Source organism: Crotalus tigris, unplaced genomic scaffold (genome assembly GCF_016545835.1).
Source record: "Crotalus tigris isolate CLP2741 ecotype Arizona unplaced genomic scaffold, ASM1654583v1 scf7180000024379.1109085, whole genome shotgun sequence".
Lineage (NCBI taxonomy): Eukaryota > Metazoa > Chordata > Lepidosauria > Squamata > Viperidae > Crotalus > Crotalus tigris.
In genome coordinates this window covers 340,981-358,628 of record NW_024100549.1, presented here as the reverse complement: position 1 = coordinate 358,628, position 17,648 = coordinate 340,981, and the positions used below count along the sequence as shown (strand labels likewise).

The window sequence follows — 17,648 nt, the reverse complement described above, 5'->3', positions numbered from 1 at the left end:
CTCTCTCTCAGACCTCTCTCAATTACAGGGTTGTTGTTGTGGAGAAAATAGGAGGTAGGAGTATTAGGTATGTTTGCCGCCTTGAGTTACTTGTAAAATGATAAAGGTAGAATAAAAAACTACTGAATAAATCAATAAAGTGTGGCAGGTACTCTGGAGGCTCCAGGTATTATACTGCCAGCTCTCAAATAAACAGAAAGGAATTTCTAAGGAATAGTCACATCCCATCAGTTCTAGAGATTGCTACAATTGGTAGAAAATCAAGTAAAACAGGACACTGCCTGAATTAACTGGGCAGTCTGTTGTTCTTTAAAGTAAGTACTTGTTTAGCTTCTCCTGATTAATTGATTAATTAGTTAGATCCAGTGGTGGGATTCAAATACATGAACAACTGGTTCTTTATATGGATGCAGCTTCCGGAAGTCCATTCTGGGCCTGGGCAACAAAAAATTAGCTACCGGTTCTGCCGCTGGTTAGAACCCTCAATTAAGACTGATTGTTTTAACAGCAGGAGAATTGCATCTTGTCAAAAAGAGGGTGGATTTTCTTCAAATCTAGCAAACCATATTTTTCATGTATTTGTTGTATTTATATGCCATCCACCTAACAATACATGACTCTGGGCAGTGTATAATAAAATGATAAAAATAGTAATTAGAAAAGCATTCTACAATTAACATATTAATATTATTATCATTAAAAAATCCAAAGGGCTAGGGAGAGCATTAGATATTATCACAATCAATGTAGCCACCTCATTACATCCCCATGTCAGTCCTGCCTCAACTTGAGCTTTAAGCAAGAACGATCCTTGACTCCATTTGTTGAGAAAGGTATAGTTTACTAAAGGTTAAGTGATATGCAGTAGAGCAAAGCCAAATCTAAGTTTTGCAGGCCAAATTCCCAAGCATAATTCCCCCTTCTCAACATCCTCCCTCCTGTTAGCCCTCGATTGTCCAATCATGTTTAAACTGGATGTTGTTGGAACGGCCATCCTTGGTATGCAGCCACATTCCTTTGCCGGTGGTTGTCTTTGAATTTGTGTGTCTGGCTGGGACAATGGAATCCTCCTACTCCCTCCCATTCAGCATCCCTCCACCCCATAGTTCATGGCAGACTGGCATCGAAGCAAAAGAATAACACAAGTGTGAAGGGGCAGTTCTGACACCCCATTTCCATGAGAATCCTCCCAGGCCTATTGACATATCCAAGTTTTAAGGGAGTTCCAGAAAGACTGAAGGTAGTCTCACCTGATATTTTAGCTTTACTGAGGGCAAGAGAAATAATATTTCCTCATTTATCCCTTCCTCAATTTCCCTGCCCACTTCAGGATGTCCTAATCTGTAAACCACTGCTAGTCTGTAAATTCTCTAGGACAGAGGTGTCCAACCATAACAACTTTAAGACTTGTGGACTTCAACTCCCAGAATTTCTAGCCAATCATAAAGTTGCCAAGGTTGGACACACCTCCTTGTGGATGGAATTACTTCAGTTTTTTTTATATCACGAAAGAAACATTCAAAATTAATCATTATAAATGGATGTCATAAAAACATCCATGGTGCAAGGATGAAATCTTTCACAGCAGAAAATTCTCAGACTATATAGTCCAAGCTTCCCAAATTGTAGGTTCTTTCAGATGCTTGATTAATCTGCTGTTCCCATGATTCTCAGCCATAACTTTAGTCATGTTAACTGGGAAGGCTAATGTAACTTTTAAACCAAATTTTTGGTGTCTCTTTTGAATTCCTAAGAAAAGGGGGATAGAGTGCAGAAAGGAAAAAAAATTACATACATTTTTTTTTTAAAAAAACTATCTTTTGTTAAAATGAATATGCTTCAAGTTTGAGAGGAAGAGGCTGTCAACTCCCAGAAGTTTACCACAAAGGCACTGGAGGGAGGGAAGGATCATCCTTCCAAATTAAAGAGTGAAATAGCAGCACATATGATGCAATGAAAAACAGAGGAAATTGGGATACGGATTAAGCAATTATATTTTAAGACAGAAAAAAAAAGTAGCGCAAACCAAGTGCAATACTACTTCAGAATGCAGGTGTGCGTATGCAAATGATATATGCAGGTGCAAAATTTCTCTTGTTAAGCAAGATATTATTAAGTGAATTTTGCCCCATTTTACGACTATTCCTGCTACAGTTGTTAAGTGAATCATTGGAGTTGTTAAATTAGTAACACAGTTGTTAAGTGAATCTGGCTTCCCCATTGACTTTGCTTCTCAGAAGATCACAAAAGGTGATTACATGATCCCCAGGACGCTGCAATCCTCAGAAATATGAGTCAGTTACCAAGGTCTGAATTTCAATCACATGACCATGGTCAGGGGTAGGCAACCTTGGCTCTTTTATGACTCGTGGACCTCAACTCCCAGAATTCTGGGAGTTGAGGTCCACAAGTCATAAAAGAGCCAAGGTTGCCTACCCCTGACCATGGGGATGTTGCAAAGGTTGTAAATGTGAAAAACAGTCGTGAGCCACTTTTTCCAGAGCTGTTGTCACTAAATGAACTGCTGTGAGTACCTGTATTACTTTAAAAACATAGTTTATCAGTGGAAAGCTAGCATTTTTGGAAGGACTCAATGAAGAAGTTTTCTATATGCAGCAAGTTTTATATATATACAGACATCATCCTATCCAACAAATTCACAGGCTTAAGCTTAAAAAAGTTCAAGATCCCCACCTCCCACGAAAACAGGAAAATAACAGGTTAATATTTTGAGGGGGGGAAAATATGTTTTTTCCATACAGCTCTCACTTCCTTTCCCCATCCTAATCCAGATCCATAATGAGCCACAAAATGTAGAGTTAATCTTCAAACTTACAACCACAAATTACTAGTAGAATTTTCATTGAAAGTTGTGGTTCTAAATAAGGTTAGACTCGATTTTATGACAATTTTTATGGCAGTCATTAAGCTAATTACCATTGTCAGTAAATGAATCATATGTTAAGTGAATCGTGCGGTTGTTAACAAATTCAGCTTTCCAAATGGGCAGATTTTGCTGGAAGTTAGCAAAAAAAAGTCACAAAGCATGATCATGTGATCGCAAGACATTGCAACCAGATGTAAATGCAAGCCAGCTGCTAAGGGTAATGTGACGGTCATAAGTGCAAGTACAGATCATAATTCACTTTTTCCGAGGCCATCATAACTATGAACAATCGTAAGCTGAGGACTATTTCTATCTCTAAATAATTCTGCCTCCCCTCCCCACTTTCCCAGCATCCTCCAGATGTGCTTGGCTCTATTACCTGCTGCAATAGGTATGGGAGTTGAGATTCAAACATATCTGGAAGACACCAAGTTGAGGAAAGCTGCTACATATTTGCCTGAGGCAAATGATGCATCTGAATTGTTTGGGCTTTCAATCTGAATTGTTTGGGTTTTTAATCTGCATTGTTTGGGTTGTCATACTTCTATGAAACATCATTACAGTTTAAAATTAAAATTCATGTGACATGAAATAAAGAAGGAAGGAGGGAGGGATTGAGATTGGATTCTTCTACCGTACAATTTAAGAACCTGGTCGCCCAATGAAAGAGGGTAAAAGTATACACAGGACAAACAAGAACCAAAATGGAAATCTTTTTTACACAACCTGCAATTATCTCCTGGAACTTGCTACCACAAGCTGTAGCAGTGCCACTTGTTTACAAAGTGTTTCCTCTTTCTTCCTTCCATAGCCATTTCCCCAGCATCTTCGTTTTTTCAACATTTACATTACAGTATAAACGTGTGTCTTATAACATCAGATAAATAAAACGATAAAATCTGTGAGAGTGATTGATTCTTAGTGACTTCTTGGGAACTATATGAAAGCAGTTGTGATTTCTTCTTCCAGGGTGGGTGTGTATGTTTTTCTAATTCCCCAGTCTAGCTTGTGTCTCCATCTAAGTCAGTGGTTCTCAACCTTTCTAATGCCGTGACCCCATAATACAGTTCCCCATGTTGTGGTGACCCCCAAGTGGGTGTGGCCACTAATAAGAGGGAGTAGGACAGCTAGGAAAAAAGGAAAAAAATGGCGGACAGCATGGTTTGGCGACCCCTGTGAAATGGTCATTCGACCCCAAATGGGGTCCCGACCCACAGGTTGAGAACCACTGATCTAAGTAATGGTCAAGCTTGATTTTGCTTAGCTTCTGAACCCAACCAAATCTGGCCATCTGTTGAAGCATTTAAGTGCAAGAATTTTTTTAAATATTAAATAATTCATGAAGAATATATTACTATTAGCTTATGGAAATTTCCTATTTCAAAGAAAACTAGCTTTGGTTTGAGACACCAGGGATCAGCAAATGTCATCATCAACAATTCTCATCAATAAAAAGAGACTATAAGTAGCTCACAGTTGAACTGTGGAGTCCTTGGTGCTCTTTGAGCTTGGTTGTTTTCTTACCCAACAAGATAACATCAACAATAGATAATGAAACATCTGCAAGAAAACAACCAAGCTCCACCGTTTCTCGTTTCTCATCAAATGGGAATGAGGGAATCAAAAGAGGTGAACTCCTGCATCATGGACTCTTCAACATTTTTATTAGGAATTGGGATAAAAAGATGGAGGGAATGCTTATCACTCATGCGAAAGGGAGCAAAGTGGATGGGGCTATTAATATTCTAAAAGACTGAAATGTAATTCTGACAATCTTGATAGGCTCTAAAAGTAAGAGAATGAAATTTGACAGACATTCCCCCCCCCAATACTCATTCCTTCTCTTCAGAAACAAAAATACAGAGATGTAGGATGGGGGATTTATGAAGATCTTGGAACGGTAGCCGAGTGCAAAATGATTATGAGTCAGCAGTGTGAGGCTGCCACAGAAAACAATCCAATGAAACTTTCAGCTACAACAATAAAACAAACAGCTTCCAAATCATTAGCAGTAATAGTTGATAGTTGCCTGTTATTCTGCGATAACTGACCTCATCTCAAGCACTGCATTCTGTACAGGATACCGCCACTTTAAGAAAGATGCAGATAAAGTGAAACGAGCTTATAAAAGGCAATAAGGATCATCAAGAGACTATTAACAAAGTTTTATGAAGAGAAGTGTTCTAGCAGTAACAACAGTCTGACAATGAAACCAATGACCCAGGGTGATAGTGGCCTCCCCTTCATTGGGTGTGATGAAGCAGAAAGTAGTCAATCATCAGTCTGGGATGCTTTAATTTGGATTCCTGCTGCTGAGCACTGAGTTGGATTCAATGACCCAAATGGAATTGGCCCCTCCAGTTCCATCATTTTAGAAATCTCAGTGTCTCTTTGCTTGCTCCAAGCTAGGGTGGAGAACCCACGAGAACTCTCCAGACCCAGGAGTGTCCAACCTTGGCAACTTCTAAGACTTGTGGACTTCAACTCCCATGCTGGTTGGGGAATTGTGAGAGTTGAAATCCACAAGTCTTAAAGTTGCCACGGTTGGACAACCATGCTGCAGACTGTTGGGTTCCATCTCTTACCATCCCTAGTGAATGTGGCCAATGATGTTGGGAGTTGATCGCCCAACATCTGGATAGCTGGGAAGACTCGGAGAACAGCTGGACCACTGCTGGATTTAAAGATATACCATCTAACATTTAGTTATTAAAGTAGCATCTTGCTGGATGGAGAGAACAATAGTCCAAAATCTCCCAAACGGAAGTAACTTTGCACAGCACAGAAAAAAAAAGAGTTAATTTTTTTCCTTGCACCCCACTACAGGATTAGTGTGTTCTAATGCAGAAAAAAAAAGTTTTTACTGTTTATTCTTCCTAGTTATGCTTTAAAAGGCAATAAAACAAAGCACACAAAAGCTCCTTGGTCCAACAAGAATACACTGACAACCAACTTAGCCCTGGCAAGATTCTAAAACAGAATTGAGGATGACAATGGCTGGAGTTGGCATTTAGTCATTAGGTGGCTTGCTTGTTTTTATCTTAATATGCTATAACCGTGGCACGCAAAGCCTTCTCTGTGGGCAATCACGTCATCGCCCCAGGCCTAGGCCTTCAGCTGGGTTTTATAAAACCTTTTTGCTTTAGGCCTCCACTGCTGTGTGCAAAAAAAAAAAAAAGGTTCAATCAATCAATTTCAACTTTTTGTGGGAGGGGGTTAAGATCTTGCAAAGTTGGAATTGATTGATTGAACTTTTTAGTCCCACCCAGTCTGCCGTTACCACCACAGCCACGCCCACCCAATTGGCCACAACCACCCAACTGGCCACAACCACCCAATTGGCCACAACCACCCAATGGGCACGCCCACCTGGCACCCGACGATACATAAGTGGGTTTTGGGTTGCAGTGTGGGCACTTGGTCTCTAAAAGGTTCGCCATCACTGTGCTATAACAACCAGCCATGATTAAAAAAATTCTGCCTTAGCATGATATGCAAAAATAATGATGGCTACTCAGGAGGGATTCTGTACTGAAGTCCCGGACTAGGGCCAGAGCGACCCAGATTCAAATCTACAATAACTCATGGAAGCCCATAATATGGTTTTGGCCCAATTGTCTCAGCCCAACTTGTGCTACTGGGCTGTGGTGGGAAAACTGGAGGAGGGCCTGCTACGTATGCCACTTGACTTCCAAGAGAAAAAGTGAAATGGAAGACTTTTTTTAAAAAAAAAAAGTACCATAAATTAAGATTGGAATGCAAATGAGTTCTTGAAGAGAAGAAGAGAGCTGGACAATACACATTTTCCTCCCCTGCCTCATAATAAAGTACAAATTGAGTGATCTGATGGTGAAGCCAGTTACCAATGGAGAGTGGAGAGCTCTCTTTCGTTAGATATACAGGTAAGTCCTTGACTTACAACAGTTTCTTTAGTGACCGTTCAAAGTTACAACCGCACTGAAAAAAATTGCACTTATGACCATTTTTCACACTTATTTCCATTGCAACATCTCCATGGTCACATGATCAAAATTCAGATGCTTGGCAACTGACACATATTTAGGACTGTTGAAATGTCATGGTGTCATCTGATCACCTTTTGCAGCTTTCTGATAAGCAAAGTGAATGGGGAAGCCAGGGTCACTTAACATCCGTGTTTACTAACAACTGCAGTGATTCACTTAACTGTGGCAAGAAAGGTCATAAAATGGGGCAAAACTCACTTAACAGCTGTCTTACTTACATACAGGAATTTTGGGCTCAATTATGGTCGTAAGTTGAGGACTACCTGTAATTAAGAAGAGACTGGATATGTGAAGGAGATGCTTTAATTGGGATTTCTACAAGAAGTATAGATTCTGGATGTAGTTTCTTTAAATCAGGTCTTCAAACTCGGCCCTTTTATGACTCATGGACTTCAACTCGCAGAATTCCTCAGCCAGCATGCCTGGCTGAGGAATTCTGGGAGTTGAAGTCCACGAGTCATAAAAGAGCCGAGTTTGAAGACCCCCTGCTTTAAATGGCTCTTTTCAAATCTATCTACATCTCCATACAGCATTTTATTTTTATTATATTTCCACATTTTATCCCAGTTGCCCTCTAAAGACTTAAAGTGGAAAACATGGAATGAATACAAGTGCCAGTTCCAAGAACCCATTCCCCTTCCTTTTTAGCTTTTGAAAAGACAAAAGTGGAAATTTGGTCTTGGATGTTAGAAATCATTCAATAAATATACCGGTACCCCTATCTAATCTCCAAAGCCCGAAGTACATACAATAGATGGATCCCTTGTAAATTAGTTCAACTGGATTCCAAAGAAAGTGAATTCAGACCAATCCACAGCCCCTAAAGCGATTCGATATTCAATGCACTTTGTACAATGTCCTTCACTCTAGCTTATTGGTTCTTCCATATTCCTAAGTAGTCTATTTTTGAATACCAGACAGAAAAATCAACAAAACATGGCTGTTGTCCTTCATTAACTTTAGAGAAATCTCAGTAACCCCACATGGAAACAATACACCAAAATCCAACGCAACACAGCCCATTTTACGTTCCAGAGAATTAACCAAGAAAGATATTTCACCATGTAGTACTTAAATGTTATGACATGGCTGGTTTTCTTACCCTCCTTTTCCTTCCTTATGTGCTCTGGGACAAATAGTAGCTTTAAGGACCTTGACTTGCACGTTTTCAACCCTGAGTGGAACATCCAAGGAGCCGCCTGAATAAAATACCTTTTTCCTCCTTTTCCTGTACTCATGTAGACTCCTATTTCAACAGGAAACTCCTTAACTACTCACAAAAAAGACTGAACGGATCATCATCGGCTGAGTCTACGTCAGGAAGAAACTGACACTGCTTGAGGGAGGAGGAGGCCAGCTGTTGAGAAAGGAAGCAACATCATAAACACACACACAAGAGGCTGCTGCCAGCGCCAGCCAACCCACCACCAGGGAAGGCTTTCCTGAAAGTGTGTCAGTGTGTGTCAAGAGGGAAGGGCAGGGCTAAGCCCCAGTAAGGAACATGTGTTGAGGCTGTGCAAAAGAAACAAACCCTACCTGCAATGCAGGCTTACAACCCAGCAATGCTCACAATCTCAGCTTTTTCACATCACAATTTTGTAGAATCGAAGAAAAAGCCCACCACTAAAGTCAGACTGTTTATACCAGAGGTATCCGGCCTTGGCAACTTTAAGACCTGTGGCCTTCAAGTCCCAGAATTCCACATTCTGCTGGCTGCGGAATTCTGGGAGTTGGAAGTCCACAAGTCTTAAGAGTCTCTCCAAGGTTGGACACCCCTGGTTTACATATCTAGACTAGTAAGATCTTCCACCATTGTTATCCACAGAATTGCCTCAAGGAAGAGGTTATATGACAATACAGGTAGTCCTTGACTTACAACAGCTCATTTAATGACCATTCAAAGTTACAACAGCACTGAAAAAAGTGACTTACAACTCCTTTTCACATTTACAACTATTGCAGCATCCCCATGGTCAGAGGTAAGCAACCCTTGGCTCTTTTATGACTCGTGGACTTCAACTCCCAGAATTCCTGAGCCAGCATGGTTCAGCTTGGAAACCTTTCCCTTTTCCCTCAGCATGGCTGGCTCAGGAATTCTAGGAGTTGAAGTCCATGAGTCATAAAAGAGCCAAGGTTGCCTACCCCTGACTATGGTCAAATGACCAAAATACGGGCACATGGTAACTGGCCTGTATTTAAAATAGTTGCACTGTCCCAGGGTCATGTGATCACTTATAGCCATCCCAGCTGGCTTCTGACCAGCCAAGATTCTGAATGGGAGAAGTCAGATTTGCTTAATGACTATATGATTCACTTAACAACTGCAGTGTGGCAAAAAAAGTCACAAAATGGGGCAAAATTCACTTTAACTGCCTTGCTTAGCAACAGAAATTTTGGGCTCAATTGTCATCATAAGTCAAGGAACTATATGTTGATCAAAATAGTTACAGAACAGATAAAAGTTATAGATCAGATGAAAATATTATTCTGTAGATAAGAAACCCAACTATTTTATCTGGCACAATCCACATATAACATAACCCAAAAATGATTTCCAATTAAAATTAAATTCTACATCAATTACTTTTTACGTAGGAAGTTATGGTAAACATGAAAAGAACAGTTCCATCATTTAATTAGCCTTTCTTCCAAAGACTTCAAGGTCTTTTCCACTTTTTCCCCATAAAATACTTGCAGCTATTAATATAGAGCATGCTAGTTTGATGCATTTTGAAGGGATATACTGTATGAAATTTAATAAGAATTTCTCAGGTTGCTATGGAATTATAACCTTCAAAATCTGTTCCATTCTATGACGAAACATTTTCCAGTATTGTTTGGCTTCACAATATTGCCATCATTTGCGAAAGAAGATTTCAACCAATTCATTTCATTTCCAACATTTTGGGAAGGAAAATGATTCACTTTAACCATCAAGATTGGAGTAACGTACCAACAGCAAAACATCTAATATCATCAGCTCTAAATATAATGATCAAAGTTTGTTTAACGTTCTTCTTCCATTCAAAGTCCTACTGTTGCCTGTTTATCTCTGTGTTCACTTTCTGCATCCGTTTGTAAGGAACCTACCTGGCTTTCTGTTAGCCTCTCCTCCATCAGACTTATTCTTGGCCAGTTCTGCTTCCTGCTCCATCTCTGTTGCTCTCCTGCTCTGGTTATTTTCTGAGTTTTCTGCTTTTCATGCACCACCCACACCCCATATATGACTTCCTCTCTATGAAATGTAAACCCTTTGCATGCCAAGACATGAGAGTAAGCAGTGGCTCTTGAACGCTGCTTTGGGCAACTGGAGAAGATCAGAAGTTGTGGGAACCGGAAAAGACCAGCCATAGCAGAGAAGCTTCAACTCAAAGGAAATTGGCCCACCAATTGTATACAGTTTATCGCAGCAATAGCCTTGTCCGAGACAAGGGAACTAGATTCCATGGAGCATTTTAAACAAAATCAAGCAACTTTAAACATTTTTACTCCCTTTACTTTCAGTGCTCAGAGAAACGGAGAAAGAATCAGCCAGTTCCAGAAAAGGCCAAGACTTATAGAAATATACAGAGGGGATTCTAAAGCAGCCAGAAGATAATTGGATGCAAAGAATGTCCAGAATGTGTATTCTAATGCAGGGGTCCCCAACCTATGGGCCACAGCCTGACACCGTGCCATGGGTTCTTGGCAGCGGGGCGCAGAAATGGCTGGCCAGGGAACGCACCCATGGGCGTGCATTCAACCCAATCGTGCTAGCGCCCATGGCCCTGTTTGCGCATGCACGTGAGCATGAAGGGAACGCTAGCGTGGGGGCTACATGACCAGTTTTTGCATGTGCAAATGGGCCACTAGCGCGGGATGTGTGTGCGGCCCATTTGCACATGCGCAAATAGGCACTAGCTGCCGTGGGGGTGCGTGGCCGTTTGTGTATGTGTGTGGCACCAGCGCATACATGCGTGAACGTGGCTGCTAGTACGCACCAGTGGGCGTGGCCCCATTTGCGGGCATCCACATGCGCACGCACACACACAGTAATTTGGAAGGTGCTCTCCCCTCTGGGCCGCGAGCCTGCAAAGGTTGGAGAACTCTGTTCTAATGCAAGGATGAAGAGGGGGAAGGCAAGACTGGAAACCAAAATGGTGGAAAAAGAATGAATTGGCTCGAATTTTAAAGAGGATGCATCCTATATTCCACAGGTGCTTTTTCAAAAGGCAACTGGACTTTTCTTTTCCTTGAAGACATTTTGCTTCTCATCCAAGAAGCTTCTTCAGTTCTGACTGAATGATGGATCCTTCCATCCTCCATCATTTAGTCAGAGCTGAAGAAGCTTCTTGGATGGGAAGCGAAACATCTTCAAGGAAAAACAAAGTCCAGTTGCCTTTTGAAAAAGCACCCTTGGGGCAACCATGACCTGGATGACTGAGAATCTCCACAGACAGATGCATCCAAGACTGCCACATTCTACTGTAGACCCCATCTGAAGGAAATTCAACTTTTCTGTCTTGTAATTTAAATGCAAGAGGGCTTTGCACCAGCACTCCCTTAGCAGTCTTCCCACAAAACACTAAACACAGTTTAGATTAACCAAACACAATTGCTGTTTTTGTAAAATATGCTATACCAGAGTTAAAAAAACAACAACCCTATATCATGATTTAACATAATAGTCTACAGGTAGTCCTCGACTTACAACCCCAATTAGGATTAGAATTTCCACTGCTAAGCAAGGTAGTTGTTAAGTGAGTCATGCCCGATTTTATGACCTTTTTGCCATGGTTAAGTGAATTAATGCAGTTGTTAAGTGAATCATGGATTCATTCAGTCATTAAGTGAATGTGGATTCCTCCCGCTGACTTTGTTTGTTGGAAGCTCCCTGGGAATGTTGGAAAGGTTGGTTGAGCCAGAGGGAAGAGCCAAGTAGGGAATTAGTCTGGAATCATTACACAGGCGTAAAAGGGCAACAGTCGACCCCTTGAATGCCACTGAACCTTATCTAGTCTGTCCCAGATACAAGCTGGCAGTCTGGGAAGGTTCCTGTGAAATAGGCATTAGCAATAAAGTAGCTAATTGAACACTTCCCATGTGCCTCCCATTGTTCATGCCTGACAAAGCAAATCCGCTTCACCTATTATCTTTGTCAAGATGCCAGTCGGGAAAACCACAAATGGCAATCAGGTGACCCCAGACACTGCAACTGTCATAAGTACTTATTGGTTGCCAAGCACCCAAATTTTGATCACATGACCTTAGGAATGCTGAGACGGTCGTAAGTGCAAGGACCAGTTATAAGTCACTTTTATCCAGTGTCATTGTAAATTCAAACAGTCACTAAATGAACGGTTGCAATTTGAGGACTACCTGTAATTCACACAATATTCATTCATTCATTCGTTCAATCATTCATTCGTTTCCACCCCCATTCAGAACCAAAGATGGAAGATCCTGGAACTTCAGTCGCTAAGTCATGTCCAACTCTTCACAAAGCCCTGGACCATAGCACCGGGGGGCCCTGTCCTTCACCATCTCCCGGAGTTTGCTCAAATTCGTCTCCCGGAGTTTGCTCAAATTCATGTTAATTTTGACAACGATACTATCTAACTATCTCATCCTCTGCCATTTCCTTCTCCGCTTGCCTTCAATCTTTCCCAACTTCAGAATCTTTTCCAGTGAGTCCTCTCTTCTCATTAGGTGGCCAAAGTATTTGAGCTTCAGTTTCAGTATCTGTCATTCCACAAACTCAAGAGTTGTTTTCCTTTAGGAATCCTGGAACTAGGAGATCCAAAAACCCACAGCCACTCAGTGTTGCTTGAACTGAATGAAGTCTGTTGTGTCCTGTCCATGCTCCCACAGCCTCTGGGCAGTGAGACAGAACCTCCATGGCATCACTCAGGCAGTCTAGGGTGGAGACATAAAGCTAGATATCAGCACACTGATAACTCACACCACATCGTTGGATGACCTCACCAGGCGGTTAAGTCGATGGCTTATTGGATTTCTTCAATATGCTAATACAATTTTAGTCTAGTCCAGTGTATTGTGGGTACCCAAATTTCCAGTTTCAAGGGAGAGACTGTAACTTGCAGATTAAGCACATATTTGCATGTGGAAAGCCACATTCAATCTGTTGTGATCTCAAGCTAATGAGGTCCAGGTAGCAAGCATAAGATAATATTTGTTATTGCAGACTCATTATAGACTAAAGGAATTAGTATCCAAAGAATTTTTTTTAGCCAACTCATCAGTTCAGTCCAGGTTGCTAGAGTGGTTTGCAAAGACCAGCATAATTCATTCAGTTGGCTTACAACCAAAAAGCATAAAAGAAATATGAAGGAAGAAAAATAAAAAGGTAAGTACAGTAATTTTAAAAAAGGCAAACTTCCTGGCTCAATACAAACTCAAAAATTCAGAGGACTGGATCGATTCTAAGAAAAAAATGTTAAAGGCACTTGAGGTATTTTTGAGTTTAGAAAATCAGGGAGTAACCTGATCAAGGCTTATAAAAGGCCTATTGCGGAGCGTGTTTTTTCTTCTTTTTCTCATAAGATGAAGAACCATATGGGCAGCACAGCCATGGGAACTACAGCCCAAAACTTATGAATGGCACCAGGGTGGAGAAAACATCAGGAAATATTGGCTCTTACAAGATTTGATTACGTCCCATCAGATTGGTGTGGACTCTTAGCAAGCACATATAGTCCTTGACTTACAACCACAACTAAGCCCAAAATTTCCGTTGCTAAGCGAGACAGTTGTTAAGAGAGTTTTGCCCCATTATGCAACTTTTCCTGCCACAGTTGTTAAGGGAATCATTGCAGTTTCTTAAGTTAATAACACGGTTGTTAAGTGAATCTGGCTTCCCTATTGACTTTGCTTGCCAGTAGGTCACCCATAGTGATCACATGATCACATGGCCCCATCATAAACATGAGCCAGTTGTCAAACATCTGAATTTTGATCACGTAACCATGGGGGACAACTGTAATAGTCCCAAGTGTGAAAAATGATTGTAAGTCACATTATTCGTGCCATTGTAACTTCGAACAGTCATTAAACAAATGGTTATAAGCCGAGGACTACCTGTAGGTGGATTTTCTCCAGGACTGTCTTCTGAATGTGGTTCTTCAGGTCTTCCAATGATGCCCCACTGTTGCTGAAGCCGAATCTTGCAGCTGATTTTCCTCTTCTTTTCTTTCCTTCAACCCTTCCCGGTACTGGATCCTACTTCATAGAATTATTGCTTGGTTAAGGTGTCCATAGTAGGATAATCTGTGCCTGGTCATTTGTGCTTTGAGTGGGTTGATTTTTCCATCATCCATTTGTTTGTTTTCTTAAATATCCATGCTATTCTCAGGAGTCTTCTCAAACAGCAACATTTAAAGGCGTCAATACTCTTTTATCCTGTATTGTATTTACAAAATCCATTTATAGCAGTGGTTCTCAACCTTTTTATACGGCGCCCCCGGTATTAAGCAGGCGGCGCGCATGCGCGGTGCCCCCATGTGCCGCCCTGCGCAGCGTGCATGCGCGGCGCCATGTGCCACCCCTGCACAGCGCGCTTGCGCGGCGCCCCCATGCACCCATGTGGAACGCAGGCACGGCGGCGCTCCCTGCGCGGCGCGCATGCGCGGCGGCACCCCATGCGCCGCCCCCTGAAAAAAAAATGGCGGGTCGCGTTGTTTGACAACCCCCGTGAAATGGTCGTTCGACCCCAAATGGGGTCGCGACCCACAGGTTGAGAACCGCTGATTTATAGGACTTACTCTCTGCAATTCATGGCCATATGGGAGCACTACTCAGTCGGAAGGCAGATGCTTTTCAAGCAAAGAAAACCGGAAGCCTCTTCAGACCTAGCCAGTAATGAATCTGACCACAGCTCATATGCTATAAAGAACACGTCTCCGGATTCCTCCTGAAAAAATAAGGCTTATGGGTGCTCATTCTTAAATAACCAAAGTCTCTTCAAGAGAGAGAGGGGATTATAAATTATAAATAAAGTCTATGTGAATTTGATTAATAAATATCCTACCTGAAGAAATCCAGATGGCAAAAAGTCAAACACCTTAAAAGAACTTAAGGAGCAGAACTTTATTTATTAAATATATATGCCACACTTTGGACGGCTTTAAGGAAGAGCAGACATCTTAAATAACAGATATAACAGAGTTGGAAGGGACCTTGGAGGTCTTCTAGTACAACCCCTGCTCAAGCAGAAGACTCTATAACAGTGGTGGTGAACCTATGGCACGGGTGCCACAGGCGGCACTTGGAGCCCTCTCTGTGGGCACACGTGCCATTGCCCCAGGCCTGCCTCTCCCCGTAACCCCACCAGCAGCCCGCCCGGAGAGGCTCCCTCAGGCGCGGCCCACACGGAGCAGTGCAGCCAAACACATGGCAGCTGGGCAGCAGGGGCAAGACTCCGCCCTCGCACCTCATCACGTGCAGATGATGCTGCAGGGTGCAGGTGGAGGGTGTGGCCGCCATGGCGCTGCAAAGCTGCCTGGACGATCTGTGGTGAGTGGCCCTGCGGGCGGGTGGAACGGGGGGGGGCAGAATGGGGGCGGGCCAGAGGGCAGGCCGGTTTTGGGGCACTTGGTCTCTAAAAGGTTCGCCATCACTGCTCTATAACATTTCAGACAAATGGTTGTCCAGTCTCTTCTTAAAAAAGCTCCAGTGTTGGAGCACCCACAACTTCTGGATGCAAGCTGTTCCACTGATTAATGTTGAGAATGAGAATGTCATTTGGCCTTTGGTGGAAAAAGTGAAGAGGAATTAAACAGAACAGTTGGAGGTGGACAGTTCTGATTTCTGCATCCTACCCTGCAAGAATAATCTTTTACTTTGGTCCGAACTGAATTTGATTGGTGAGATATTTTCCTCTAAATGCTGCAAGCAACGTAAACAATATTAAAATAGATTAAGTCAGAGATCTGGCTGCAATATTTGTAAGAGAGTCCCTGCCTATCTTTTAAACTCTAGTATTGTAAACTCTTTATTCAGAATCGTGTTGACTAGAATCTTATTTTACCCGTGTTGGACAGTAAGAGCAGAAAGACATCTGCTTTACATACAGAAGGGATCTTATGGGGAAAAAATGGAGATTACTGCTAACATTTCAGATTATAGTGGGCTCAAGGGATCAGTTATTCATCTAGATATAGAAAGTTTTTTTAGATTCATGGGAGCAGTGCTCTTATCCTTTTAAATGATCAGCTTGTTCTTTCTTATACCTTTCCAACTTTGAGCATCCCTATTTATAACTATCCAAAAATGTGCACTTAATTTCAGCAGAGCTTGTTCACAGATAACACGATATATAAGATTGGAGCATAGCCCTAGATCTTGCATTCAAAATTTCAGTCAATGTATAAAGCTCACTGAAAGAATTCAGGCTAACTAAGCTCTCTGTTATAAATTTGTTAGTCCACTTCAGTTCAGTGGACTGAAATGATAAAACACAAATATTATAGATAGAAAAGGAAAGTGTGGGGTTAGAGAAATACAGAATAACAGAGGTGGAAGGGACCTTGGAGGTCTTCTAGTCCAATCTCTGCTCAAGCAGAAGACTCTATATTATTTCAGACAAATGGTTGTCCAGTCTCTTCTTAAAAGCCTCCAATGAAGAAGCACCCACAACTTCTGAAGGCAAGCTGTTCCACTGGTTAATTTTAACACCATTAGGAAATTTCTCCTTGGTTCTAGGTCGGTTCTCTCCTTGATTAGTTTCCATCCATTGCTTCTTGTCTTCAAAAAAGGTAATAAGTACATAGCTAAGATTGTATCTATATATACTATTAAAACCTTAAAGGTCTGTAACCTTTAACTGAGCAAGACAAGGCATCATAGGGCAACAATTTTTGAACCAACATATCTCAAATGGAACAATTTACAGAATGCATTCAAAATCCAGAGCCCAGGACTCCAGGAGGAAATTTGAAATTTGGCAAATTTGTGGTTGCTTCAATGCTGCTATGCCGTTGCCCAAAGATTCAATAGACTGTCCTGTCCTAGCCTACTAGTGACTGGGTAGACTGGCTCCTCTTTTGGTCTCTAGAGAGCAAATAGGTGGGTCACACCCTAGCGACCTTGAGGTCAAGTAAACTAATCACACCACTAGCTGCCAGAGGGTGGCCAGCCGTGGTCAAACTGGCAGAAAGTTGCAAGTGGCTCTCCTTCCCGCTGCATTTTTGCCCACCCATGCTCAGTTCTGTTTCTCAGTTTAGGCAAGGAAATATCTTTTGATCACGTGACTATGAGGATGCTGCAACGGTCATAAGTGTAAAAAACGGTCATAAGTCACTTTTTTCAGTGCTGCTGTTAACTTTGAATGGTCACTAAACAAACTGTTGTAAGTCGAGGACTACTTGTACACTCTTGGGCCTGTAGAGAAAAATAATCCAAGATGGTGCCCCTCCTCCACAAAAAACCTGCATCACATTTAGCATAATTGAGCTTTTTCCCGTCCAAACTCAAATCGCTGTACATGGATGTGACCCATTTCCTGCCTCGAGGGCTGTTTATGCTTTAACCAAGCTTACCGTCCCAATATTTGTTAAAGCCCCATTATGAAAAGCTAGAGTTCTAACAAAACTGCAGCATATCACTTTTCACCCCTCTCTTTCCCAACTCCCCAAATCTAGAAACATCCAACAAAGGGAAGCACATATGCTGGCAACACTGGCACACCACAAAAGCAAGACCTTCAGAGCTGAAAATCTCTTTGTGTTTTAAATCAGACA

The 17,648-nt window shown here is 41.8% G+C and overlaps 1 protein-coding gene across 4 annotated transcripts in view; it reads right to left on the bottom strand.

Annotated features, from left to right (window-relative positions):
* CSNK1G2 (casein kinase 1 gamma 2) overlaps positions 1-17,648 on the bottom strand; it is an 87,959-nt gene that overhangs the window by 48,203 nt on the left and 22,108 nt on the right. The window contains exon 1 of one of the 4 annotated variants that reach the window (XM_039328460.1): positions 8,015-8,157. The exons of the other annotated variants lie outside the window; for them this stretch is intronic. The gene's annotated coding sequence lies outside the window, so the exon portion shown is untranslated. Of the gene's footprint in view, positions 1-8,014; positions 8,158-17,648 lie in introns of those variants that run through there. 4 annotated transcript variants of the gene reach the window in all.